Below are 27373 nucleotides of genomic sequence, written 5' to 3' on the forward strand. Positions count from 1 at the left end.
CTAGCTTCCGCTGACGGGTTCTCCTGTCAGGTGGGGCCCAGCGCTGTTCTTGGCCTGAAAAAAGAAAGAAAAGGCAAGGAAAAAAGACCTAACCCTTGAACATCTGTCCACCTTTAGTCAAGAGATCACAGACTGTACCAGCCTAGGTTAAAAGACCTTTCCCTTCCCTCTGACCCAATCCCGCAGGAGCCAGGAGGGTGGCCAGAGGAACGGCAGACCACACACGCCACAGATCGGGCCTGAGGTGTGGGAAGTATTGAATTGGATGTGAGGCTTTTTGTTTTGTTGTTCACTACGGACTGTTTTTGTTTCGTTTTGTTTCTTTAATAGCCCCAGATGAAGCTATTCATATAAGCTTTGGAGGCCCTGGAAAACTTCAAGATCTTCCTGGGATGTTGGTTGTCTAGGGTAGTAAAAAGGCAAGGTTAAAAGACACTGTTAGGAGACAAAGCCATTTCCTGTTTGTATCTCTTGACTGTAGTCGTGTGTGTGTGTGTGTGTGTGTGTGTGTGTGTGTGTGTGTGTGTGTATGTCAGTGCCCTTTACTTCTTTGCTTCTTCTGGGGTATGAGAGAGTGTGAATTTCTTCTCCTCTGTAAGGTACACTTTTCCAGAGATTTGAAGTCAGCAAGTCCTGTCTCTGTCCTGTGAACAGTCCTACGTAAATGTAGGTAGATTCTCTCCCTTCTCTTGCATTATTAATCACTGAAGGATTCTGCATGTGAGGCTTTTCCTGATGACACTGTTCAAAAATCTAGAGTTCTTCTCCCACCAGTTGCATTTTAAATTCATGCCTTCCATATAGTGAAGGCATCCTGGGCCCCTTTGTAATTGGTGATGCGTTTACATTAATCAGCAACACATATACAGGTTAGTGACAGCATGATGGCAATATTGATATTTCTGTATTTATCTCAGAATTTGTAAAATAAAATAAAACTGATGGAAACCACATATTTATTGTATTTCAGTAGAGAAAAATTAAATTTATTATATATCATTTCTCTGATCACTCCTGGTGTGGCTGCTCCCTTGGACTTCAGTCTCCTCTCTCTGGGAAGTGGTCTCCTGAAGTTCCAGGATATACCCTCTTCAGAATCTTTCTGCTCTGTTTAGCACTCAGGAATGAGATTTTAGGACCACTTGTTTCAACAGTTTAGAATTTACTTTCCCAACTCTGGAGAGAGGTGCTTGGTCCCTTCCACAGCAGAGAGATGGGCCTCTTCTCAGGGAAGGCATGGGGGAGGGGTGGAAGAGGTGAGAGAAGGTAGGAGACTGGCAGGAATTGATGGAACAAGAGGAAGTGTTTGTGACAGCAAGCGTGTCAAGGAGACAGGAAGAAGGTATGGAGAAAGGGTTTGGAAGGAGGGCCAAGGCAAGTGCATGAAACTTTTGACTGAAAATGATATTACATCAACTGAAACATGGTTCTTAAAGAGTACAGTGTTGAAAATTTGTATTGTAATCACAATTACAAATCTTTCTGGAAAGATCAGTAACAGAGCATATAGTTTTGATTACTATATCCTGTGTCCTCACAGGTTTATGTTTCCTGATTTTTTTCTGTGAACGTTGGGATTTGCCCTATTTGGATCCTGCAACTCCATGATAAATTGGAAGGAGTTTTTGAAAGGTTTTGAAGCCAGACAGATCTGAATTGTCTCCTATTAGTAACTGCAAATGTGAGCCCATTAAGTAATCTCTCTGAGCCTTAATTTCTCCATCTGTAGCTATCTACTTAAGGTAGAGACTATTAAGCAATTAAAGCAAATACAAATAGAATACTTAAGACAACCAACACAGTACCTGGCAATAGCAATTGCTCAATAGATGGTTAAAATTGTTAATATTGTGTATATTATTCCACTGTGTTAAAATATCTTAGAGTAATTATTTCCTTAGCTCTGGTTTTTGGCATCTCAAAGGTTTTGAAGTTTTCTATGTTTTGTTTGTCTAAGCTATTCAAGACCATACTACCATAAAAACTTTTGCCCAGAATGCAGATTTCCTAGTACTATATTCCTAGAAGTGAAATTATTAGGTCAGATGTGTAAACAGCTTTGTAGCTTGCCAGTTGGTACTTAGAGACACTGGACCAATTTGAAATGCAAATGCAATATCTGGGTGTATTTTTTCCCAAGGTCTGGTCAGTAACAATACTTTAAAAATATTTAAATTTGTGATGAGTGCTGAGACCTTCTCTTTTATATAAGATTCAAATCTTTATACTTTTAATGAGCTTTTTCAATCATATTTGCCTTGTATATTTTTCTACAGTCTGTGTTATTTGTGGTGGAGTCCTATTCCATTTCATCGTGCTGAGGTTTTTGTATATATCTTTCTATAAAATATATCTATCTTATAATAGAAATGCATTTCATTTTTCTTTAATAGTCATAAATTTATCTATATCATCCATTAAAATAAAAATTTAAAAATATTTGATTCTTTAACACATCTGCAGCTTTAAATAGTTAATTGTGGGTATTTTTTCATTTGCCAAGATTTATTACTTAATGTTTCATATGTGTTACTTATTTTGTACAGTAGGTGCTTGTGGTCTGATATTTTGAGTATATTTCTGGGATCTTGATTCAATTTCATTTGTCATTTTTTTTCCTTTTTTTTTTTTTAAAGAGGGGCAGAGGGAGAGGGAAATGCAGACTCCACCAAGCAGAGAGCCTAACTCGAGATCCATCCCAGGACTCTAGGATCATGACCTGAGCCAAAGGCAGATAGATGCTTAACTGAGTGAGCTACCCAGGTACCTCCATATTCTTGCTAGTTTTATTTTATTAAAATTCACCAAGGAGTTTTAGTTTTTTGGAATATGGTATTTTAATGGTTATCGCCTGCAACCTGTATGTAAACTTTGGGTGAATGTTTATTCTATTTTTGTTTATCTGTATGTTCTAATTATTTCTATACTGAACATGCAGAAATAGCATACATTTAAAAATAAGAAAAATATGATATAAAGGATCTTTAGTGGTAATGAAATGTAAGAGGGCAGCATGATTGTAACTTCATAACTAAGCATTGATTGGAATAGGCAGAGAAGTGTGGATCATTGTCTTACTGGCTTTTTTACGTAGATTCATCAAGCTGTCCTGTTTATTGAGGGCTGAAACATTTTATTCTTTTTTTTTAAATATTTTATTTATTTATTTGACAGAGATCACAAGTAGATAGAGAGGCAGGCAGAGAGAGAGAGAGAGAGGGAAGCAGGCTCCCTGCTGAGCAGAGCCCAGGCCCAGGATCACTTGAGCAAAGGCAGATGCTTAACTGACTGAGCCACCCAGGCACCCCTTTGTGGTTGAATAATATTCCATTGTATATGTGTGTCTGTGTGTTTCTGTGTGTGTCTCTATTTTCTTTATCCATTCATTCATCAGTGGACATTTAGGATGCTTCCATGTCTTGGCTATTATGAATAAAACTGCAATGAACATGAGGGCACAAATATCTCTTTAAGATAGTGATTTCAGGGGTGACTGGGTGGCTCAGTTGGTTAAGCATCCGACTCTTGATTTTGGCTCAGGTCATGCTCTCCGGATTGTGAGATCAAGCCCTCATGATGGGCCCCGTGCTGGGCGTGGAGCCTGCTCAAGAGTCTCTCTTTCCCTCTCCCTCTGCTCCTCTCCCAACCTCTTAAAAAAAAAAAAAGGATAGTGATTTCACTTCTTTTGAATATATACCCAGAGGTGGAATTACTGGATCATATGGTAGTACTATTTTTGATTTTTTAAGGAACCTCCACACTGTCTTCGATAGTGATGGTCCTAGTTTACATTCCCACCAACAGTGCATAGTGGTGCTAACCCTTGTTACCTTTTGTCTTTTTGATAATGGACATTTAACAGGTGTGATATGTTACCTCATTGTAGTTTTGATTTGCATTTCCATGGTGATTATTAGTGATATCTGTCTTTTGGCTGTACCTTTTGGCTATCTATATGTCTTCTTTGGAAAAGTGTCTCTTTGGGTTCTTTGCCCATTTTAAAATCAGATTATTTGGGTTTTTTTTTTTTTTGAGATTGAGTTGTATGAGTTCTTTATATATTTTCTCCTAAATATTGCCTTTTCATTTTGTTGATTGTTTCTTTTACTATGCAGAATCTTTTTTTCTTTATTTAATATAATTATTTATTTATTTATTTTAAAGATTTTATTTATCTATTTGACAGACAGAGATCACAAGTAGACAGAGAGGCAGGCAGGGAGAGAGGAAGGGAAGTAGGCTCCCTGTTGAGCAGAGAGCCCAATGCGGGGCTCAATCCCAGGACCCTGAGATCATGACCTGAGCTGAAGGCAGAGGCTTTAACCCACTGAGCCACCCAGGCGCCCCTAATTTTTTATTTTTTTATTAACATACAATGTATTATTAGCCCCAGGGGTACAGGTCTGTGAATTGCCAGGTTTACACACTTCACAGCACTCACCATAGCACATACCCTCCCCAATGTCCATAACCCAACCACCCTCTCCCTACCCTCCCAGCCCCCCCTGCAACCCTCAGTTTGTTTTGTGAGATTAAGAGTCTCTTACGGTTTGTCTCCCTCCCAATCCCATCTTGTTTCATTTATTCCTTTTACTATGCAGAATCTTTTAAATTTTATGTAGTCCCACTCATTTATTTTTGTTTTCATTGCTTGTGGCGTCATATCCAAAAAGTTATCACAAAGACCAATGTCAATTTTTCCCTATGTTTTCTTTTTCTTTTCTTTTTTTAAAAGATTATATTTATTTATTTGACAGAGAGAGAGAGAGAGAAGAGAGAGAGAGCAAGCACAAACAGGGGGAATGGCAGGCAGAGTGAGAGGGAGAAGCAGATTTCCAGCTGAGCAGGGAGCCCAATGAGGTGTTCAATCCCAGGACCGTGGGATCATGACCTGAGCCAAAGGCAGATGCTTAACTGACTGAGCCACCGAGGTGCCCTTTCTGGCTTTTTAAAAAGGTTATCTATACATTTGGAATTTTTACATTTTTTTGGTGAACTGAAACTTTTTTCTTTTTAATATTTTATTTATTTATTTGACAGACAGAGATAGGCAGAGAGAGAGAGGGGGAAGCAGGCTCCCTGCCAAGCAGAGAGCCCGACGCGGGGCTCGATCCCAGGACTCTGGGATCATGACCTGAGCCGAAGGCAGAGGCTTTAACCCACTGAGCCACCCAGGCGCCCTGAATTGAAACTTTTTTATACAATGATTTTCTTTGTTTCTTGTTACAGTTTTTGACTAAAAGACTGTTTGGTGTGATGTTAAGGATAGCTGTTCCTGTTCTCTTTTAGTTTCTATTTACATGGAAAACCTTTTTCCATCTTTCACTTTGAGCTTATGTGTGTCGTTAAAGCTTATGTGAGTCTTTCGTGGGCAGCATCTAAGTCAGATCTTTTTTTTTTTTTTTTTTTAAATCCGGTCAGCCATTCTGTGCCTTTTTTTTTTTCCTTAAAGATTTATTTCTTTATTTGATGGGGGAGGGGCAAAGGGAGAGAGAGGATCCCTAGCAGACTCCATGCTGAATGTGGAGCCCAATGTGGCACTCCATCCTGTGACCCTGAGACCTGAGTCAAAAACCAAGAATCACACTCTCAACTGACTGAACCACCCAGGCACCCTTTCTTTTTTTTTTTTTTAAGAGAGAGAGAAAGCATGTTAGCTGGGGGTTGGGGAGAGGACAGAGAGAGAGAGGGAGAGAGAATCCTAAGCAGGCTCCACACTCAGCACAGAGCCTGACGTGGGGCTTGATCTCTTGACCCTAAGATGATGATGACCTGAGTGGAAATCAAGAGCTGGATGCTTGACTGAACCACCCAGGTGTTCCATGTGCCTTTTGATTAGAGAATTTTTTTTTATTTTTAAAAAATATTTTATTTATTTATTTATTTGATAGAGAGAGAGAGAGACAGCAAGAGAGGGAACACAAGCAGGAGGAATGGGAGAGGAAGAAGCAGGCTCCCCGCCGAGCGGGGAGCCAGATGCAGGGCTTGATCCCAGGACCCTGGGATCATGACCTGAGCCGAAGGCAGACGCTTAAAGACTAAGTCACCCAGGCACCCCTTGACTGGAGAATTTAATGCATTTACATTTAAACTAGTTACTTTAAATTTGCTAGGTAAGGACTTATTAATGCCACATTATTGTTTTCTAGCTGTTTTGTTCACTTGTTCCTTTTTTCTTCTTTTGTGAATTGATGGTTTTCCATAGTGGTATTCTTTGATTCCCTCCTGTTTATTTTTTGTGTATCTGCTGTAGGTTTTTGCTTTGTGGTTATCATGGGAGTTACATAAAACATTCTATAAATAGAACATCTTATAGCTATAACATACCACTTCAAGCTGATACCAGTTTGACTTTGATTATATATAAAAACTTGATTCTTTCACTCCTCCCATTTTTTTATTTTTGGTGTCACAATTTATAACTTTTTATATTGTATATCTGATAACAAATTATTATAGTTATAGTTATTTTTAATACTTTGGTCCTTTAACCTTTATACTTAGAGTTTAATGGCTAACACTTAACTATATTATAGTATTAGAGTATTCAGAATTTGACTACATACTTAGCTTTACCAGCATGTTGTATGTTTTCATGTTACGAATAGTGCCCTTTCATTTCAACCTGAAGAACTCCTTTCAGCATTTCTTATAAGGCTAATCTAGAGATGATGAACTCAATCAGCTTTTTGCTTGTCTAGGGAAATCTTTTTCTCTCCTTCATTTGTAAAGGACAGGTTTGATAGGTAAAGTATTATAGGTTGGCAGTTTTTTTTTTTTTTCTTTCAGCACTTTGAATATATCATCCCACTTTCTCTTTGCCTTCATAGTTTCTTATGATAAATCCATTGATAGCCTTATGGGAATTCCCTTGTATGTGAGGAATTTTTTTTTTCTCTTGCTGCTTTTAAAATTTTCACTTTGTCTCTGAATTTAGAATGTTTTATTATGGGGCACCTGGGGCTCAGTGGGTTAAGCCTCTGCCTTCCGCTCAGGTCATTATCTCAGGGTCCTGAGATTGAGCCCCAATGTCGGGCTCGCTGCTAGGCAGGGAGCCTGCTTCCCCACCCCCCTGCCTGCCTCTCTGCCTGCTTGTGATCTGTCAAATGGATAAATAAAATCTTTAAAAAAAAAAAGAATATTTTATTATAACATGTCTTGAATAAAATCTTTTTGAATTGAAATATTTTGGGAACCTAATGATTTTCATGAACTTGTATGTCTAAATTTCTCCCCAAGTTTGGTGAGTTCTCAGTCATTAGTTATTTAAATAAAATTTCTTCCCTTTTCTCCCTCTTTTCTTCTTCTGGGACTCTAACAATGCACAGAATTTTTTTCTTAATGCTGTTCCATATTTCATTAGATTTTCTTCATTCTTTTTCATTCTTTTTTGTTCTCCTCTGAATAATTTGTTTCTTTTTTTTAAGTTTTTATTTATTTTTTTTAAAGTAATCTCTACACCCAACATAGGGCTTGACTCACAACCCTGAGATCAAGAGTCATGTGTTCTTCTGACTGTGCCAGCCAAGTGCCCCTCCTCTGTATAATTTCAAATGACCTGTCTTCTACTTCACATATTCTTTTTGTTTGATCCAGTATGCTCTTGATGCTCTCTATTGTGTTTTCCTTTCATTCATTGTATTCTTTCGTACGAATTCTTTGATTCTTAGAATTCCTGTTTGTTCTTTTCTGTGATTTCTATCTTTGTTAAACTTCTCATTTTGTTCATGTATTGTTTTCCTGATTTTGTTGAATTGTCTTTCTGTGTTTTCTTGTAGCTCACTGAGGTTCCTTAAAACAACTATTTTTAATTCTTTATTGGGCAAATCATAGTTCTCCATTTCTTTGGGTCAGTTCCTGGAAACTTACTGTTTTTCTTTGCTAGTGTTATGTTTCCTCGATTTTTTAAATGTTTCCCAAAGTCTTGCATTACTGCCTTCACATCTGAAGAAATAGTCACTTTAGCCTTTACTGAATGGCTTTGGGAGAGAAATACCTTTTGTCAGGCCTGTTAAGGATTCTGAGGCTTTCTCAGATCTTTTCTATGGATATCCCTGCTTCATATTTATTGTTCCCTCTTGCAAGTGGGTGGGATTCTTAAGATTTTATACAAAGCCAGGCTGGGTGCTCACAGCTTCCCCTTTGCTTTCCCTGGGTTGGTGCAGAATGCTTAAGTTTACTTTCACCTAATCCTGCAGGGCTTGGCCAGCTTTCTGCAAAAGCTCACTCTAACTGCCCCTCAGGACACACACAGGGAGCTGGCCATAGGATGTGGGTGTATGTGGGTGAGGCATGTTGAGCTTTGTTGTGGGTCCCTGCAGGCCACTTGGGGCATCCCCAGGAGCTCCTGCTTGGTCTTCTTGATGGAATACATGACACAGTTAATAAAATCTCTGTCCCTTTGATGCTCTTCAAGAGCCCTGTCTGCTGGTCTCCAGCCACTCTAACCCAACCTCCCCCACCCCGACCCCCAGGTCATGCAGTACTCCTCAGTATTCTGGAAGGGTGAAAAAGAAGTGGGTCCCTTTGGCAGCATCATGGACATCTGGGGATGCTGGACACTTTGTCACACACTCTCACTATCTCCTGTGGGAGAAATCATGGGCTGAGTAGGTCATTCTTGGGACTGAGATGTGCTGCCTTGGGGGAGGGTGACATGAGTAAAGAGAAACTATTTCCTCTTATTCTCTCCAGTGTGACCAACATCAGGTATTGTTTTGCTCCAGTAGTGTGCTGGAACTTCTCCATTGGGTTCCTGGACTTCCACAAAGGTACTCTTGTCCATGGGAGACTGTCAGAGTCAGTGTTCTTTAGGGAGAAGATGATAGAAAACTCTCATTTCACCATTTTGATGACTTTACTCTGTATGTTGTAGTCAAAACATTTGAAAGCATTATTCAGTCTATATAGGTGCCTAACACATCAAGAGCAGACTCAAGAACTCAGCAAGCATAAATTGTGGAAATTTAGTGTTATTGTCAGTTGTTCTCTATAATTTAGCAGGCTCTGAGGTTATTTCAGAGAAGACTTAATTCAGAGTTCGAGAAACTCCCTCAAACTTGCATATGCTAAAAAGAGACAAAAGACTACATTTTTCACTGAACCAAAGATCTAGAGAGAGCCTCATGAGGCACCAGATTGGATTTTGGAAAGCCACCAGAAACCAAGTTGTTTCTTCCTCTTTATGTCTCTCTGTGAGGTCTTGTGGTCTTTTATCTCTGTTCTCTCTGAGAGCATGCTTCATTCTCTTCTTTCTTTTGCTTTTTTGTCTGCTCAGCCTCTCATCCATTCTCTTCAGTATCCATATAGCCTAAATAGAATGGCTATATCCAATTCTAAATTTCCATAAGAGACAATCTGATCAGCCCAGCTTGGCCAGGTGTCTATCCTTGGGCCAATCAAATGTGGCCAGGAATATGAAATCAGTAAGAATATACCTATGGAAATTACCCCCATAGGAAAGGGCAGTTCTCAGAGAAGAATCCCAAAAGAAGTCTCTTACAACCAGATATCGTTGATGTTCATTGCAAGGACTTATCAACAAGAGGAAGACCATTATAAGATAATTAATTAGTAACTGCCTACTTTGAAAAAGGATATGAGGCAGCTAATTCTTAAAGTATGTATAGGTGCAGATTTTAATATAGTAAGCCTGGAAAACACATACATTTGGTATTAAAATACTCCAAAATCATTAAAAATTTCAAGTGTGGCTTAATTTGTGTTATTGTTCTAAGTGGAAAGTTTTATTCCTAGTGATTACAGGTAAGTGTGGAGATTTTAAAAATGAGTGTTTGGCTGGTTTGTTTCTTTTTACTTAAACACAGTCTTTATTTTAGCCAAAATTAAATTAGTAAGAAAATGTGATAAAATAAGAACTAGTAAATCAATTTGAATTTAATCAACAGAGGGAGCTAGTTTTAGATATTTAAAATATCTTGGTCAATTGTAATGTTTTGGTTAACGAATTGTTGAAATTTCATAAGGAAATGAAACCCAGTCGTCTGGCTTTACCAGGTGTTTCTATATGACTATAGCTAATGGTACCCCATAGCATGGGTATTAAATGTTTTAGGCTACATATTTGTTTTACTGCTAACTGAGTAGGGGAAGTAAAATGCGGAACAAATCATTACTCTGGACAGGAAACAATAGAAAGGCAAATCAACGTTGTTCTTGACTTGGTCCTTTGCATTGTTTTTATACTTTTACTGGAAATGCTTTATAGCAATGCCCTTTTGGATCACCATTTAGTTGATCAGTAAATGGGTATCTGATATCGAGCAAGCCAGCTGGACTGAGTGTTTCTTTTCCCCTGGGGAAAGGCCCTACAGCCTGAGTTAGTTTGCATATGATTCAGGTGGCTAGAAAAGGGAGAGAGTGCTGACTTGGGGACCAGGCTTCCCACAGTTGAGGAGAGGGGCTATATTCTCCAATAGGCATGGGTGCATGCATACCCTTTTGTGCAATTATAATTAGAAAGTAGGAATGTTCTGGAGTGTCTGGGTGGCTCAGTTGGTTAAGTGTCCACCTGTGTCTCAGTCATGATCCCAGGGTCCTAGGATCAAACCCTGCATCAGGCTCTCCGCTCAGCAGTGAGTTTGCTTCTTCCTCTCCTTCTGTGATCTCTCTTACTCTCAAATAAATAAATAAGATCTTAAAAAACAAACAAACAAACAAACAAACCAGAAAGTAGGAATATGAAGGAGGGAGGGATTAAGTAGCAAAAAGCTTCATTAAGTTGTTCTGCCTAGAACCCTTAGTGAAGTGTGACTTAGGGGTAGGCTCAGCTTGGGGGATAAACAAGTAACTGCAAGCTAGGCTCTTGGGTAGCTTAGCCTCTTGAGTTTCTTTGTGATGGGAAGTAAAAATCTGGAGAATTGGCCCTTCCTTTAGAATAACCTCAAGAGTTAAAAAGCTGGGCTCTTGCTAGACTCACTTGAGCCCAGAGTTTTCTTAAAGAGCCTAGCCCTGCAGGGATTAGCCACTGACTTTTGTCCAGACAAAAAAACAAAAACAGGGGCACCTGGGTGGCTCAGTGGGTTAAGCCTCTGCCTTCAGCTCAGGTCATGATCTCAGGGTCCTGGGATCGAGCCCTGCAGGGAGCCTGCTTCCCTGTCTCTGCCTGCCTCTCTGCCTACTTGTTATCTCTGTCTGTCAAATAAATAAATAAAATCTTTGAATAAAACAAAACAAAAAAACAGAAACAAAAAAACAGCTCAGAGGTGGCTGGAGGGATTCTACCAACAGATTACCAGGGAGGGAATATGGAAGTAGTTGTAGTTGGACAGTGCAAATAATAGTGTGAGATTTTTTTTTTTACGGTAATTATACATGTATTTTGTGTGTGTGTGTGTGTGAGAATTGTTGGCTCTTCCTTATTGGGGCATTAGCAAGATCAGTGAAGGAAACTCCAAGAGTGGCTGTGTACATTAAGTCAGGTGACAAGAACGTGCTTATACCTGCAGCTCTGCATTTTCCCCTTTCCATTGGATCATCCTCATTTACTTACAAACTGGGTATAGTGTCTCCCATCTTTAAAAAGGCCTACACTAGATCCTTCATCCCTCTTTAGATGTCGGACCATCTCTCTGCCTTTCTTCCCAGAAAAACATCTCAAAAGAATTACCTACATACTGCCTTTAATTCTTTATCTCCCTTAAGACTATTCTTTAGCTTTAGGTTGCTTTTGTCATTAAATAACAGAAAACTGTGGGGATGCCTGGGTGGCTCAGTTGGTTGCGTGTCCAGCTCTTGATTTTGGCTCAGGTCATGATCTTGGGGATCATGGGATTGGGCCTGTCATGGGGCTCTGCTTTTCTTTCTCCCTCTGGTCCTCCCCCAGGATGTTCTCTCTCTCTCAAATAAATAAGTAAGTGGAGTCTTTAAAAAAATAACAGAATATTCTGAATCAACTGGGGATTTATGAATTTAAATAACAAGACTCCACAAATAGACCAGGCTTCAGGCATGAGTTCTAGCTCTGCTTTGTGGCAATTCTCTTGAGTCTGCTCTTCTTTTTGGCATTGCTTTATCCTCAGGCTGGTTTCAAGATGGTTTCTGCAGAACTAGGTGTCACATGCAGAAATGACAGTAGCTAATGGAAGAAGAGAAGCTTTCTTTTCTTTATGTTTCTTTTTAAGGAAAAAGAGACCTTTATAGAGATCTTCCAACAAACTTCCCGTCATATCCTGTTAGAATTATATCACATTCCGATTCCTAAATATATTGCTAGAGGAAAGTAGATTATAGTGGTTGGCTTGCACTAATCAGGATTTACATTGGAGTTGGGCATAGGATTCTGTCTGAAGGAAGGAAGGGAGAACAGATTCTGTGAAGTATCTAACATGTCAGTTTAACTCTTGTCCACAACACTGCACTGGGATGAAACCACACAAGACACCAAATTACAGTGAGCATTTCTTTGTCTTCACCTTACTCTACCTTTTAGCAACATTTGTCTATTTGAGTACTCTTTAGCTTCTGCCACATCATGTTCTCTTGGTTTTTCTCTTCTCCCTTGTTGTTTCTTCTTGGTTTTCTGTGTACCAGGATTGTAAAACAGGACTCATCCTATTTTGTCTTCAGCTTTTTCTTCCCAACACAATCAGATGATTCCAACATTTCAAAGTAAAGAATGAGATGATTAGCTAGGACTTGCAAAGGAGGTGGTGAAGAGTGGGTTTTATGTCTATTAGTTGATTAAAAATCCATCCTTATAAAAGAGGATGAAGAGACCAACCTCTTTTAAGAAATTAGAGAGAAAATTACTTTAGAGATCTGTAATATAAGTTTTCTCCCGCAGTAGGGAAGCAGTGGGGTGCTTCTTCTTCTCGATCAGTTTAGTGAAAGGGGCTTTATTGGGGAGCACTTGGAGAGTGGGGGCACAGAGGACTAGAGTCTGACTGTGGCTGGCTAGCTGCTCCAATGGCAGGGTAAAGAGGTGATGCTATGTTGGGGATGGCTGCTTTCCCAAAGTTTTGGACAAATGATGCTTCAGAGCTTCCCATAGACTTTATATAGTACATGCATAGAAAACAGGTATAGGGTTTTCTTGGATCTGCCCAAGAGAGCTGCTTGGGGAAAAAGAAACAAACCCTGGAGATATACTTTTAGATTCTGGGTACTGAGGAGAGGATTTAATGTGACCAGCTATGGGAGAGACATTTACTTAGAACAAAGGAACTTCATTCCAAGATTTCCTGATATAATGGAGCTCTGAAAAAGCCACAGAATAGTCCCATGAAATAAGAATAAGCTCTAAATAACCTAAGCAACTTTGTTTAGTTCGTAAGTCAATTAAGATCTTTCTGGCCCCATACCTTTTCTCCCTCTCCGGTCTGTTTCAATCCTGAGGAAGGTTGAAGGTTTTAGGTGAGAAATGGAGCTGAAGGTTTTAGGTGAAAAAAATAAAGAGCCATCTATACCGTTTTCCCACTAGAGGCAGCCAGGTTGGAGCACACTCAAGCTGGGGAATGGTGGAGAAGCTTCAACTCACTGATTTGGTAGTTGTTACTACTTTGGACCACTTGTGATACTGAAATGAAACTGTATTTGTGTATGTGTGTCTGACCAGAGGTAACTTGATGACGTTTTATTATTTAAGAATGTTTAGGAAAGGGCACCTGGGTGGCTCAATGGGTTAAAGCCTCTGCCTTCGGCTCAGGTCATGATCCCAGAGTCCTGGGATTGAGCCCCGCATCGGGCTCTCTGCTCTGCAGGGAGCCTCTTTCCTCCTCTCTCTCTGCTTGCCTCTCTGCCTAGTTGTGATTTCTCTCTGTCAAATAAATAAAATATTAAAAAAAAAGAATGTCTAGGAAAGTCACAAAATTGCCTTTGATTTTATTTAAGGAGCAGGAAACAATCAGTTCCATTGAGGGGATGATTTGAACAGATTGTGGAGAAAAAGAATAAAGTGGTTTTCTGATTATACTAAGTGCATCCCTCTTGCTCAGTGTATCATTAAGGTGGACTTTTCTGTCTTCCATCCAACTTCTAAATGAGCTCGTGCCCAAGATATGTGCTAGGTCTTCTCCTCATCATTGTCTACATTTTCTTGATATGTTATCCTTTCTCATTGTATGGCTTTGACCCGCTTTATGCTGCCTTCCAAATGTGTACCAAATGTATACCTTTAGCCCAAACATTTTCTGAGCCCCAGAATCATGAACCCAATATACCGGCAACTCCACTTCCTGCTAGTCTAATAGGCATCTTTACATGCAAATTTTCCTGTCCCTATTTCCACCATTTGTTTTTTTCCGGTTCTTTCCCGTAATTAACAAAGAGCATCAGTTGCTTAACCCCTAAATTTAAAAGTCATTTTGGATTTTCCTCTTTTCTTTGCCCCTTACTTCCGGCCCATAACCAAGTCTTATCAGTTCTATTTGAAGAATATATCCCTAGTCCATCCTCTTCTTTCCATCTCTACTTTCATCCCTTCCTCCTAGTTACCATCAGCTTCTCCTGAACTAGTCCAAGCCCTCCTTCCTGGTCTCTCATCTTCCCCTCTATCCCTGTTAATCTTTTTCCTATATCACCAGAGTGAATTTTATTTTATTTTATTATTTTTTAAAGATTTTATTTATTTATTTGTCAGAGAGGGAGAGCATAAGCAGCAAGAGTGGCAGGCAGAGGGAGAAGCAGGCTCTGCACTGAGCAGAAAGCCTGATGCAGGACTTGATCCCAGGACTTTGGGATGATGATCTGAGCCAAAGGCAGACACATAACCAACTGAGCCACCCAGATGTTCCACACTAGAGTGAATTTTAAACATTTAAATCCAATCATATCACTGCTCTGATTAAATCCTCTATTATTTTCCTATTTCATAAAAATAAAATTCAAATTCCTAATCATGGCCTGCAGAAGCCTTTATGATATGGTCTTTGTCTTCCTTTTTAAGTTCCTATTGACCATCCCCTCTTTGTTCACTGGGCTGCAGTCACTCTTCCCTGAATGGCCCAGTCTTGTGTTTACGTCAGGGGCTTTGTACTTCCTATTCCTTCTGCTTGGAATGTTTTTTTTACTGACTCTGATAAGGCTGGCTCCTTCTCAGCCTTGATGTCTCTGCTCTAATATCACCTCTTTGGGAAGGTTTTTCCTGAGCTCCTGTCTAAGGGAGCTCCTTCTGAATCCTCTGTTATTCTCTATCTAGTCACCTTATTTCTCGTATCAGTGGCACTTACTACAAATTTAAATGATTTTATCTGTTTACTTATATTATTTTCTGTTTAATAAATAGGGGAAACATCCAACAATGAGTAGGTATCCTCTGAAGGAACCAGGTAAATCTGAATTAGAAGAGCCCAGAGTGAAATCGCAGGGGTCCTGAAGTTTGTTCAGAGGGGAAGATGTCACTTCAAGGTGGGGTTTTGTCCGACTGAGTGGGTCACTGCCCCACTCTGCCATGCTACCTGGGAAGAAGGGTATAATATCCTCATGGTCGGGAGAAGATAGATGTTATCAGTAATTAGTTTTCTCTTTTCTGTAGCCAAAAGATGATAGAGAAGGAAACTTACTTAAGGCTTGAGCAGGCTCTCCCCAAGAAAATCTTTATCAAAATGGCATAAAGGGCAATACTTCTAAGCATTCCACTCTGTAATGGCCAGACTGAGTAGCAAATCCTTCAGTACAGAGGGCCCAGGTAATGACCTCCCTCCTCAGAGACAGAGGGCTCTACTGGAGCCCTCAAGCCCTCCTAAAGCTGAAAACTGATTTAGTGTACACCCAACTGATAGAGGATCCAAGGCGACTTGGATAAGGTGCTGTGAGTCACAGAAGTGATGAGAAATTCTGGGATACTATCCTATGTTTATAACTTCCATGCCCTCCTCCACAACCAAACTCAAATTGCAAATAGCAATAGATGACAATGAATATTTAATTAATGTATTATGGTGCGAAACACATGAGCATGTGGCCAGCCATCAGATTTTGAATTCTATCTCTGTCACTTACTGGCTTAATGATACTAGGCAAGTTACTTAACCTCTCTGAATCTTAATTTCTCCATTTAAGGAATAATTACCTTTGTTAAGTTGTTCAGGTTTAAGGTTCTGATACGTGGAAAGGGTCTGACAAATGATGGTATGATCATTATGGTGGGAGAGCTTTTGCTTATACCTCGCTGTGCTAAAACACTTCATAGGCATAATAAAATGCAAGGCCTGTCTTAACTTTCTCCTCCCATCTCTATGCTAAACCTTGGAGGATCTGAGACTTTTAGAGAAGCTGAATGCTGTAAAGCAAGAAGTTGATTTCAAGTAAATTAGGGTCAAGATTGACATCCGACATATCATTGATGTATATTAAGACATGGAGGTACCTGTGATCCATGCTGGAAAACAAAAGACAATCTAATTCCAAGGGAGAGGAGGTTACCAGGAAGTAGCACTGTTACAAGATGGCAGGCTGAATCATAAGAAATTAAGTTTAAACAGAGGAATGACAATATAGGTCAGTTCAACTTCTCAGTAGACAAATGGAAAACCATTTGTTTTCCAGTCCAAAGGCCATGAGACTATGTTAATTCCTCCATGTATCATTCAGTTTTTTCAAAGCCTCTGTTTTCTAGCCCTTTACCAATGACATCTTACATATCCCTTCAAGACTGGGTGATTGTTTGCCATGAGGGATGAGACAATTGTACATAAATGTGGGTGGTGGTGGCAGTTGTGTTTTCTGTTGTAAAGATGAAGAAGCTAAAAGAGCAAGTCTGAGAGAAATAGTAAATCAGATGGGGCGCCTGGGTGGCTCAGTGGGTTAAAGCCTCTGCCTTCGGCTCAGGTCATGATCCCAGGGTCCTGGGATCGAGCCCACATTGGGCTCTCTGCTCAGCGGGGAGCCTGCTTCTCCCTCTCTCTCTGCCTGTCTCTCTGCCTGCTTGTGATCTCTGTCTGTCAAATAAATAAATAAAAATCTTAAAAAAAAAAAAAGAAATAGTAAATCAGATGTAAAGAGAATGTTTCCTGGTTCATTCTCTGCCCTGGGAGGGTCCGGGAATATTCCTGGTCATGGGTTCAAAATGATCTCCGTGTAATGTGGGAGTTTCATTTTTCACACCTGTGTCAATATGACAACCTCCCTTTTAGGTGTTCTTTTTCAGATGCAAGATGAAGGCTTAGGTGTCTTCTCTATGCTGAATTGTGATTTGTCACAAGATACGGCCTTGCTAGCTTACAGGCAACATCTGTCCTCCTGTCAGCATCATCTCCCAAACAAGTAGCATAATCAGAATGTAAGAAAGCAAGTAACAATTTTTTTTTTCACTTAAATAGCACTGTTTTATTTGTCCCACACAGGTACCACTTTTATAACTGTCATTATTACATATGTTTATAAACACTTCTTGAAATGCATTACAGAAGAACTATCACATCCATTCTCTGAAATAACACTCTTCTCAAAGTTTTTTGCGCAGAACAGACAAGAGTTCTGTGTAATACAGTGTATGACACAATGTTTGGTGCATAGCAGCAGTTCTCTGACAAAAATGATCCCTATTGTTATTACTATTGCTGTTGGCACCACTCCATGAGGATTACACCCTTAGCCTCATTGGGGGCATTCTTGAAAGTCAAATGTCAGTGTGGTCCTCAGAGATAGTTTGTAGAGGGTGGTAAATCCCACCCTTAAACTAAATTCTTGTAACTTGTTCATCTATGGAATACACATGTTCCTACTTCTCTCTCTTATCCATCCATCAACCCATCTATCCATCCATCCATTCTGTGTGGCACAAACCAGGGAAATAATTTCCTGTCAAATCATCTAACAAGCAACAGGGATTCTTCAACCTTCTGGAAGGAAACCTCAGTAGAAACACTTGAGAGTGAGAGAATGGATCTCTTGTGGTGGTTCTATGAAGGAAGACTTGTCAGAACCTTTCAGTTAGAGTTTTCTTGTCCTCGGACAGTGCTTAGATGAGCCATTCCTGTCTATTGGTCTCTAACAGCAACTACAGGCCTGAGCTGATCCATGTCCTGCTTGACCTCACATCAGCTTTCTGGCCGCCTCTGCATTTTGCCTGACTTTAATTATCCTGTAACAGCTGCTGCCTCCTTCCCTGGTGCTGCCCCAAACCTGGCCTGGCTTCCAGTTGGCTTTGAGAGCAGGCAGCCAAGGAGCTAGAAGAAAATTTCTCCATGTCTTTGCAAAGGGATGTTTGCCCTGATAGTGTGACTGCTGTGAGTTGCAGAGTCTCTCTTCCATAATCCTTGCTATTAGCAATAGTATTTTCTGCTATTGAGTACACTGTTGCCAGAGATAGCTGGAAAAACCTTGCAGATCACATAAGGAATGTGTCCTTGGATGTGGATCACTTTCATCAGGCAGGGAACCAAAACACTACTCATTCTGTCTCTCTGGAGAGTCACAGTCATGAAAGCCTTAACTGCATGGAGAAGCTAAGCAGCTGTATTAATATTCTGGAAAATACCCCAGCAAAGACATCAGGGCAGGAAGTGGCCCTGGGATAGTGCTCAACCTACAAGGGCTAAGGCCTTTTCTTAGGGCTCTGTCAGCAGACTTGGAGTGTGGAACTGCTAGGAGTTTTAAGGGATTGGGACAAGGGAATCAAGGAAGAACAAGTGCTCCTGGGCCTGGGCCTGTAGATTCCTGATGGCCTGATGCCATTCTAAGGACTGGCGGGTCAGTCAACCATTCCAGGACACAAGGGTCATAGGATGGTCACTGGGGAGAGCAGTTTGCTTGAAGCAGCCTGAGCCCACATGATTGGGGTGGAGAATCAAAATCATCCCCCAAACAAGTAGCATAATCAGAATGGAAGAAGGTATGAGGACTGGGTCAAGGAGAGTGGTTCACGTTTGTGAGGAAGTCACCTTTTCTTGTGGAGCCCATGTGATTCTGGGGGTTGGGGTGTGAGGGCTTGAAGTAGCTGTTCAGGGTGCAGAGATGGAATGTGGAGTGGGAAATTGATGAAATGGGAATCCTGCAAGTTCCTAAGGCTGTAGGATTGATGAGATTCCTCATATAGTTGGCCATCCTGACTGTAAAACCTTGTCATATAAGGATCTGTGGAATTTTTTTCATTTCCTTTGTCTATAATATGGACTGTTCTCACAGGAAAGGCGACTATGAAATTTGCAAGCCTATGAACAACCACCCTTTTGGGTGTTATTTTTCAGATGCAAGATAAAGGCTTAGGTGTCTTCCCTATGCTGAGTTCTGATTTGTCACAAGATACAGCCTTGCTAGCTTACAGGCAATGTCTGTCCTCCTGTCAGCATCAGTGTGGCTTCTGCAACCTGAGGATTCACAGCTGAGGTGCCGGTATTTGGTTAAATGCCTTCCATTTTTTTTTTCTCCGCAACTGCTCCACCATGTCTTTCTGAAATATTTTTTGTCATGTCATCTAATAATTTTGTCCTCTACTAGCAGGAGAGGAAGGCTCCGAAAGTCTTAAATGCTTTTTTTAAACTTGATGCTTAAAAAAATAGAGGCAAGTCAGAGAGAGTTGTGATAAACTTGAGAAAGACTATATAACACACATTTCGAGGACTGCTTAACTATTGGTTAAATCTGAAAAATACTAATGTAATAAAAATAAAGGGTCTAGTAGGGTCTCATTCTGAGTCTCCAGTTGACAGAACGACCCCTGAAATCACCAGTGTCTTGGGGCCTCATGACCAAATGAGAGAGCCACCAGAGCAGTGCTTCTGAAATGGTGTGTGCAGGTAGACTATTCGGGATCTTACTAAAATGCAGATGCTGATTCAGTAGGAGGGGGCACTGCTGCTCTACCATTCAGACTTGAATAGCTAGGGCTTAGAAGACCTCTATGGAGTTCTCAATCCTGGCTCTATCTCAGAATCAATCTTCTTGGGAGTTTAAAAAGGACTCCCTTTTTAAACTTCTTGGGAGTTTAAAAGGACTCCAGGTGCCCAGGCCTACTTTCAGTGATATAATAGGTCTGGGATGGGTCAAGCACAAGTCTTTTTGAAAAAGCTCTTGAGGTAATTCTAATATGCTGTCAGGGTTTAGTATTATTATGGTGTGCTCTAGGAGTCTATGAAAAAAGGTATATACACAAACATATGCATATATGCTTATGTATGCATGTGTATGACTATATACTCATATAAAGTAAGAGAGTGTTCCTTTTCATTTTTTCAGAGAATGTAGAAAATAGAGAATCTGTTCCCTTTCTGCTTATGATGTGTCAGTAGGGATGGCAGAGAAGACTTGGAGAAAAAAGCAAAATGATTGTCAGCCAAAGAACCACAAAAGTGAACAAGGCCCATCCTTTAATGCACAGAACATCCAGGAGGTCTGAGCCATTGAGATAGGCTGCCTAACACAGAGCTTATCAACCAAATTGGCCTGTCAGATCTTAGACTATGGCTTGACTGAGATTTTATTTTATTTTATTTTTTTTAAAGATTTTATTTATTTGACAGAGAGAGAGATCACAAGTAGGCAGAGAGGCAGGCAGAGAGAGAGGAGGAAGCAGGCTCCCTGCAGAGCAGAGAGCCTGATGCGGGGCTCGATCCCAGAACCCTGAGATCATGACCTGAGCCGAAGGCAGCAGCTTAATCCACTGAGCCACCCAGGCGCCCCTTGACTGAGATTTTATACTAAAACTCTTTCTGTCTTTAAACCTGAGTAGCTAGCTCAATAAACCGGTAAGGGTAACTTGCCTGCCAGTAAGTGATTTGGAAACCTTATTCTAAGCTTGGAAAATTTGAATGCATTGACCATAGACCAAACACCTGCAATAAAAGGGAGGGAAAAAGGGTTTTGACTGTTTATTCAAGCTGAAGAAGGAGGTTCAAGTACCTGATTTCCATTGCATCATTCATTGGAAAAGAAAAAGCAAAGAGAAGTGGCTCTTTTGAAATCACAGCTGTCTTCAAGGATGGTGAATGTTGTTAAAAAAACAACTGTAAGTCAAGGCCTCTGTTGAAAGAGTACATGGCCTATTTGTTCAGCTGAGCCCCTTGAAGGGTTTACTTGAAGTTGGGGCTTGGGTGACTTGGGACGGAGGGGCTGAATGGCTCACCTCAAACTGTATGGAAAATCTGGACCTAGGGTGTGGTGGTGACAGGAAAGAGGGGAGAGGAGAAGGAGGGAGAGGCGTGAGCAAGACCAGGATGTCCCATGCTAGGTGTGGGTAGTGAGATATGCCCAGTGCTGAGTGTCCGAGAGACCTTTGAGAGCAGGTTGTTTACATGAGTGTTGGCTGATGTAGGGCAGCCCTGTAATGTCTTCCCATGGTTGCCTTGTGTTCCTGTCTTGGGGTCTCACATGAAAGTGCTGGTCCTAAGTGAATCACCCCAGGGCCAGGGTAAAGAACAAGCCCAGGGAGGCAGAATGGGTGGCCAGTCAGCCTGGGAATCAGAGCTAAAGGAGCTCTGAGCACTGCCCTGCTAGTTTGCAGAAATCTCAGGAGAGTCTGGACTTTCCACAGGTCCAGGACTGGGATTTAAACTAGTCCTATCTAGATCTCAAAGGGGCATGGCTACCCCAGCTGCCATGAGGGCCACATTTCAAGTGAGGTTTATTGAATGATGTGATGGAAAAAATGACTAAGTTTGTATGTTTTCCTTATGCATGTGCTTTGAACTATTGCCAGTTTATAGTTTATTTGAAAGTAGCTAAACCCAAAGGGTATAGGGAGTGGGTTATTTTAATATATCATACGGCTAGGATGAGGGGATTTCTTGACTTGCTACTTGAGAAAAATGACTTACTGAGAATCTAAACTCTGAAAGACTCAAAAACTACTAGACTGTACTTCCTTAGTGATATGACTGGTAATTGTGGGAACACTGACCTTGATATTTGTCCAGGGAGGTATAAAGCTTTAGTCCCAAACCACATGGCTAGAGACTGCTCATTTTCCATTTCTGAATTGCTCAGAGCTCAGTTGAAGTCACAGGTTTTGAAGAGTTACAGAGTTACTTGGCAGAAATAAGTTGAATTCTTGGAAAAAGTTTGATGCCTTTGAATCATGTTTAAAGTTCCTGCGGCTGATGCTGGGTTTTAGGAAAGGATTTCCATATAGTTCAGTAATTTCACAGAAAAACTGTTTTCCTTAGCTATAAGGATAATTTAAAACACATACAATATAAATGCACTAATGTATTTTTTTGCCCAGTGCATGGGCCAGGGATCTGGTAGCAGGGCTTTGGTCTGGAACTATGCTGAGGAGCACGCTGGGTTTGAAATCCTGGCTGAGTTCCTCTTATCCAGCTGTGCACCCCTGAGTGGGGCTACATCTGCTGGGGAGGAAGGGATGCCCTTTTTTCTAATGCACCTGCCCTGAGGGGGCATCTTTCCCTAATTCACACAAGGGTGTCTCATAAGCAGGCAACTGAGAGACCTTAGGAAGTGATGCTGCATGACACCGTTAGTCTCCCTTTGGCTATTTTGAGATGGCGGTCAGGATGCCTGTTGAGGTGCCCACGTTGAAGGCAGGCAAAAGGAAACTTGGATATGCCTCAGAATGGATCCATTTGGACTGATCAGTTCTCAGTTGCTTTGGGAAAATTAAAATACTTGCAGACTTGTTATTTAACTCTAGACAGCAAGCCTCTATATGTTCCTGAATTAGCCTGGGCTTGCCTTATCAATGTATTACATTTTCAAGAGCTTAAAGATGAAAATGTATTATGGCCACATGGCATTCTCCGATTCTTGAGAGTTTTGGACGTTAGTGGTGGACACCAGACTATAAGCTCTATGAGGGCATGGGCCTGGTTCTATCATATTCAATGCTGCATATCCTACTTTAAACAAAGTGCTTGCCATAGAGTATGCACTAGATACATATATTTGAATTAAATGATGTATGAATGGCGCCTTGTCGATGAGGATAGAGGAAAAAAAGACAAATTTCATGCGGTGGCTGACAGAAAACAAAACCACATTTATTTGGGGGCACATTTAAAACAAGTCCTTCTTAAAAATAATTTCTCAGGGAGCTGGCTGTTATGTTAGTAGAAGAGCTAAAAGTCAATAAGATTTTATAAAATTACATGCTTATTTGTATTTAACTCTAAACACTCAAGTGTCCTTATTGATGGTATAGCTTCCTGAGAAACATGTGTGGGGCATTCACTATTTTTTAAATCAGATTTTGCTGAATATCTTCTGTGCCTGACACTAGGGAGATTATATCCAAGACACAGTTTCTGTGCTCACGATTCACACCAGTGTGTGTAATCCAGAAATGATCTCTGGAACAGATGTTTCTAATAAGGTGTGTCAAGTGCCGTGGCAGAATGCCCAAGGTTCCCTATGTGAGCAAATCTGGGACACATCTAAACCAGCCTGAGTAGGATGAAGGAAGGCTTCCTGGAGGAAGTGAACGTTTTCAATCTCTCTCAATATATATGGTTCCTTGTGATTAGGTGGGCTGTGGCTTTTCTATTTTCTCAGTCTTCCAAGGTATAGTCCCACTAGAGGTTCTGTCCTGGAGTTGGCCACGCCTCCTTCCGTGGAGAGTAGCTCCCACCTAGGAGAAGTTTATACCTGAAAAAACGTCCCCATTTCCTCCCCTGCAGCTGCTACTTGACCCTTGTGGGAAAGAACAGAACTATACTTTTTTTTTTTTTCTTTTAAGAACAGAACTATACTTAACATATCTTCCAACACTGGCCAAAATTTGTTGAAAAGAACATTGTATGCAGGAATTTCTGAATGAAAACTAGCCACTTACTTAAATGTTTTAGCTATAATGTTTTCTGATTCTAAACTGGCTATATTCTCAGATTAAGAAATCTGAGTGATGTTGTAAAGTTTAGGATTTTCACTTCAAGAATAAAAATTCAAATCACTTGTGTTCCATTCCTTAGTGTCTAGTTTTTGTGAAGAACACTACGACAGGATGACTTTACAAAAAATGGACCATCTCTCCTTGTTGGTGATAGCAAAATAAAGAACAAAAATTTGATTTGGGTTTGAAAGTTCTATCAATTGAATAAGAATGGTCTCATTTTGAACAGCTTTTGTAGTATGTGTATAATTATCTGTTGATTACACCCATATCCTGTTCTCATTTTGGATGCATTTTGGAGGGGAAGAACATTTAAATGTATTGGTTATTAAAATGAGAGGCTAATAATACTCCAGGTAACAGGTGGTACACAGGGCACTTACTGGTTGTCTCACAGACAGCTCTGTTCCTTGGGAAGGCAGGACTCTGGTCAAAATGGAAATGGAAAAAGATATGGTGGTTTGCTATCTCTGTCTGGATGACCCTTGTATACTTTAAACTCAACTCTAAACCTAAACCTACCAGCTTCTGCCTTAAAGCTGCTCTGCCTTTGTGTGCCTGTCCTAGTAAAGGTTATCACCGGCCATTTAGTTGCCCAAGGAAGAAACCTGGGCATTTTCCTTTATTTCTCTTTTCTTCTTTTCTTTTGCTCTTCACTCCTTACTTCTGGTCACGTACCAAACCCTGTTGGCTCTACCTTTTATTTTTTTTAGTTTTTATTGACTGATTGATATATTTTTTTAAGATTTAATTTATTTGACAGAGTGAGAGAGCACAAGCAGGGGGAGCAGCAGAGGGAGAGGGAAAAGCAGGGTCCTGCTGAGCAGTGAGCCCAAAGCGGGCCTCAGTCTCAGGACTCTGGATCATGACCTGAGCCGAAGGCAGACACTTAACTATCTGAGCCACCCAGGCACCCCTGATTTATTTTTTGTTGTCCAAGGATTATTGAAGATACAACAGCACAGCAGGGAGATTCAAATGGATCCACATGGTGTTTGAAATTCATCCTGACTGTAGGCTGAGTGAACTGCAGGTTGGACATACTGCCAGATTCCAAGAAATTCAATATTTCCTTAGTGTCAGGCTCTACTTCATTGATCTCTTGATCCAGGGCTGAGACCTCAGGCACACAATTATCTCTGCTTTCTGTCTCCTCCTGCTGCAGCTTGTTGGAGATATTTCTCACCGAGCCTTTCTGAAGCTGCTTCATCTCATGTGTGGCAAAGCTGCTGTCTTGTTGCAGTTTCTTCCTGGGAATAATGGTAATCTCTGTCACACACACTGGTGCAGATGTCATTGCCCAGGCATGAGTAGTACTTCTCAGTGACGCCACAGCCTGTCTTTTTCATGGTTTTGGTGTGAATTTGGCCTGTGTTGGCAGTTCTGATAAAAGATGGCTCTACTGTTTGTTTATTTGTTTATTTATTTATATCTGGAATACATTTATTTATTTGTTTGTTTTTCTTTCTTTTTTTTATTTTGTTCAGTTAGCCAGCATATAGTATATCATCAGTTTTTGATGTAGTGTTCAACAGTTCATTAGGCTCTATCCTTTAAATGCTACTCGAATCCATTCTTTTTTTTGTATCTCCAGAACACTTCCCTCAGACCTCCATCATCTCTCACCTGGCTTGCTGGCAGGTAGCAGCTTTCTGATTTTCTTACCTCCTTTCTTACCTCACTCCAAGCCATTTTCCATGTGACATCCAAGCTGATCTTCATAATGTGCACATCTAATTGTCCCTCACTTGCTAAAACCCTGCAGTGGTCCTACACTGCCTCCAGTTAATGTCCAGGGTCCTATGGGTCACATAGCCCTTCAGGAATAAGTCCTGGGGGTCTTACAAGCTCCATCTGTTGCCCATCCCAATCTTCATGCTACAGTCAGCTTTCTACAGTTCTTTGAATATTCCTTGCTCCCTCCTACCTGTGGCTCTTTCTCCTGTTTTCCCTTATGTTTGACATGCTTACCAATCTCCTTTCTGTTCTTTAGCTTTCAGCTTAAATGTGACCTTCTGAAAGCTTTTTTTGACTTCCTCAAGTCTGCGTCAGGTTTCGCTATACTGGATATTGTTGATCAGAGTCTGCCTGGAGTGTGTGTCATTGCTTGTCTAAGTCCTCAGGTAGATGATGAGACACTTGAAGGTGGGGCTCTCTGTGTCTCAGTGTTGTATCTCCAGTAATTACTCTGTGGCTTGTGCTCAAAAAACATTTGTCTATAGTTTGTGGGAGTCCAAAATGGATGATTGCCTTCAGAAAGATTTGATAGCAAATACATTATAATAAATTTTTTAAAGGAATTTTATTCCCAGCCCCATCTCGATTCTTTATTGTTCTATCTTCCAAATACTGTGAAGTTTTGACAAGTGCATGGACTAGAATAGCCTGTTATGGTAGAAAAAGCCCTACATTTGGCCAACTTTAAAATTTTTTTTATTTTAAAATATTTATTTATTTTTAAAAAGTATTTTATTTATTTATTTTAGAGAAAGAGAAAGAGAGCTAGCACAAGTGGGAAGGGCTGAGGGAGAGGGAGAGAGAGAGAAATTCCCAAGTGGGGATTCAGACAAAGGGCTCGATCCCAGGACTGTGAGACCATGACCTGAGCTGAAAGTAAGAGTTGGACACTTAACAGACTGCATCACCCAGGCACCCCTTGGCCAACTTTTAAAAAATCTTAGTACATGTCAGGCTTTGTATCTGTTATGCACATTACATGTATGATCTCATCTAATCCTCATAAACAGCTCTATTGGATAGGTATCGTTATCTTCATTTGACAGATAAATTGAAGCACAGAGAATCATACCTCAGTTCAAATCAATGCCCTCTCACTTATTAGCTGTGTGACCTTGGTCAAACAACTTCTCCTTCTGAATGTTCATCTTCTCAGCCATAAAATGACGAACCTATGGTTGCTGACTGACAACTTGGATTCCGAATTTTTAATTTCCTTATATACCACACACACTACACCTTGGCCTCCCATAGGAAGGCCACTGATTCAGTGCTGTATGTCAGTGAACAAATGAATGTGAACTGTGGCATGGTGAAGTTTCAGTCCACCAGCCATCAGGACAACTTTAGCATCATAGCCAGTATGTTTTTTCAGTTAAATATGTTATTACAACTTTTTCTTATTATATTATAAAATATATAGAAATGAAAATAAAAATTTTGGTGCTAGTGATTAATAAGAATAACTCACAGTTATTCAGCACTGTGCTGGTTATTAGCCCATTGGCTCTCAGCTTCAAATCCACTCTTCTGTGTTCTGCTTTATGATGCAGGAACTGGGACTCTGCCAACCACATTTTTCCTTTGCCAGCTGCTTCCTTGTAGGCTCTGTCAATAAGGAACACTGGAGGGAGACTGCATGGCAAGATGAGGAAGAAGGGATTTACTCTTTCCTCTTTGCTTCTGGTTTTTTTCTGGTTGGCTTCCTGTTCCTCTCACCAGTGTCCAGCAATGCTGCTGCTTCACTCTGGTGGAGCCAGTTCATTCCAGAAGCAGTTTGTTGCAAGTTCAGTTGGGTCCCCTAAAATTCATGTGCTATAGTTCTAACTTTCAGTACCCCAGAATATGACCCTATTTGGAGATAGGATCTTTAAAGAGGTAATCAAAGGGCACCTG

General features: G+C 40.5%; 1 pseudogene; it reads right to left on the minus strand.

The window, feature by feature from the left end:
- LOC123940683 lies at positions 1-27054 on the minus strand (annotated as a pseudogene).
- Between the last annotated feature and the right edge of the window lie 319 nt (positions 27055-27373).

Source organism: Meles meles, chromosome 4, assembly GCF_922984935.1.
Source record: "Meles meles chromosome 4, mMelMel3.1 paternal haplotype, whole genome shotgun sequence".
Classification (NCBI taxonomy): Eukaryota; Metazoa; Chordata; class Mammalia; order Carnivora; family Mustelidae; genus Meles; species Meles meles.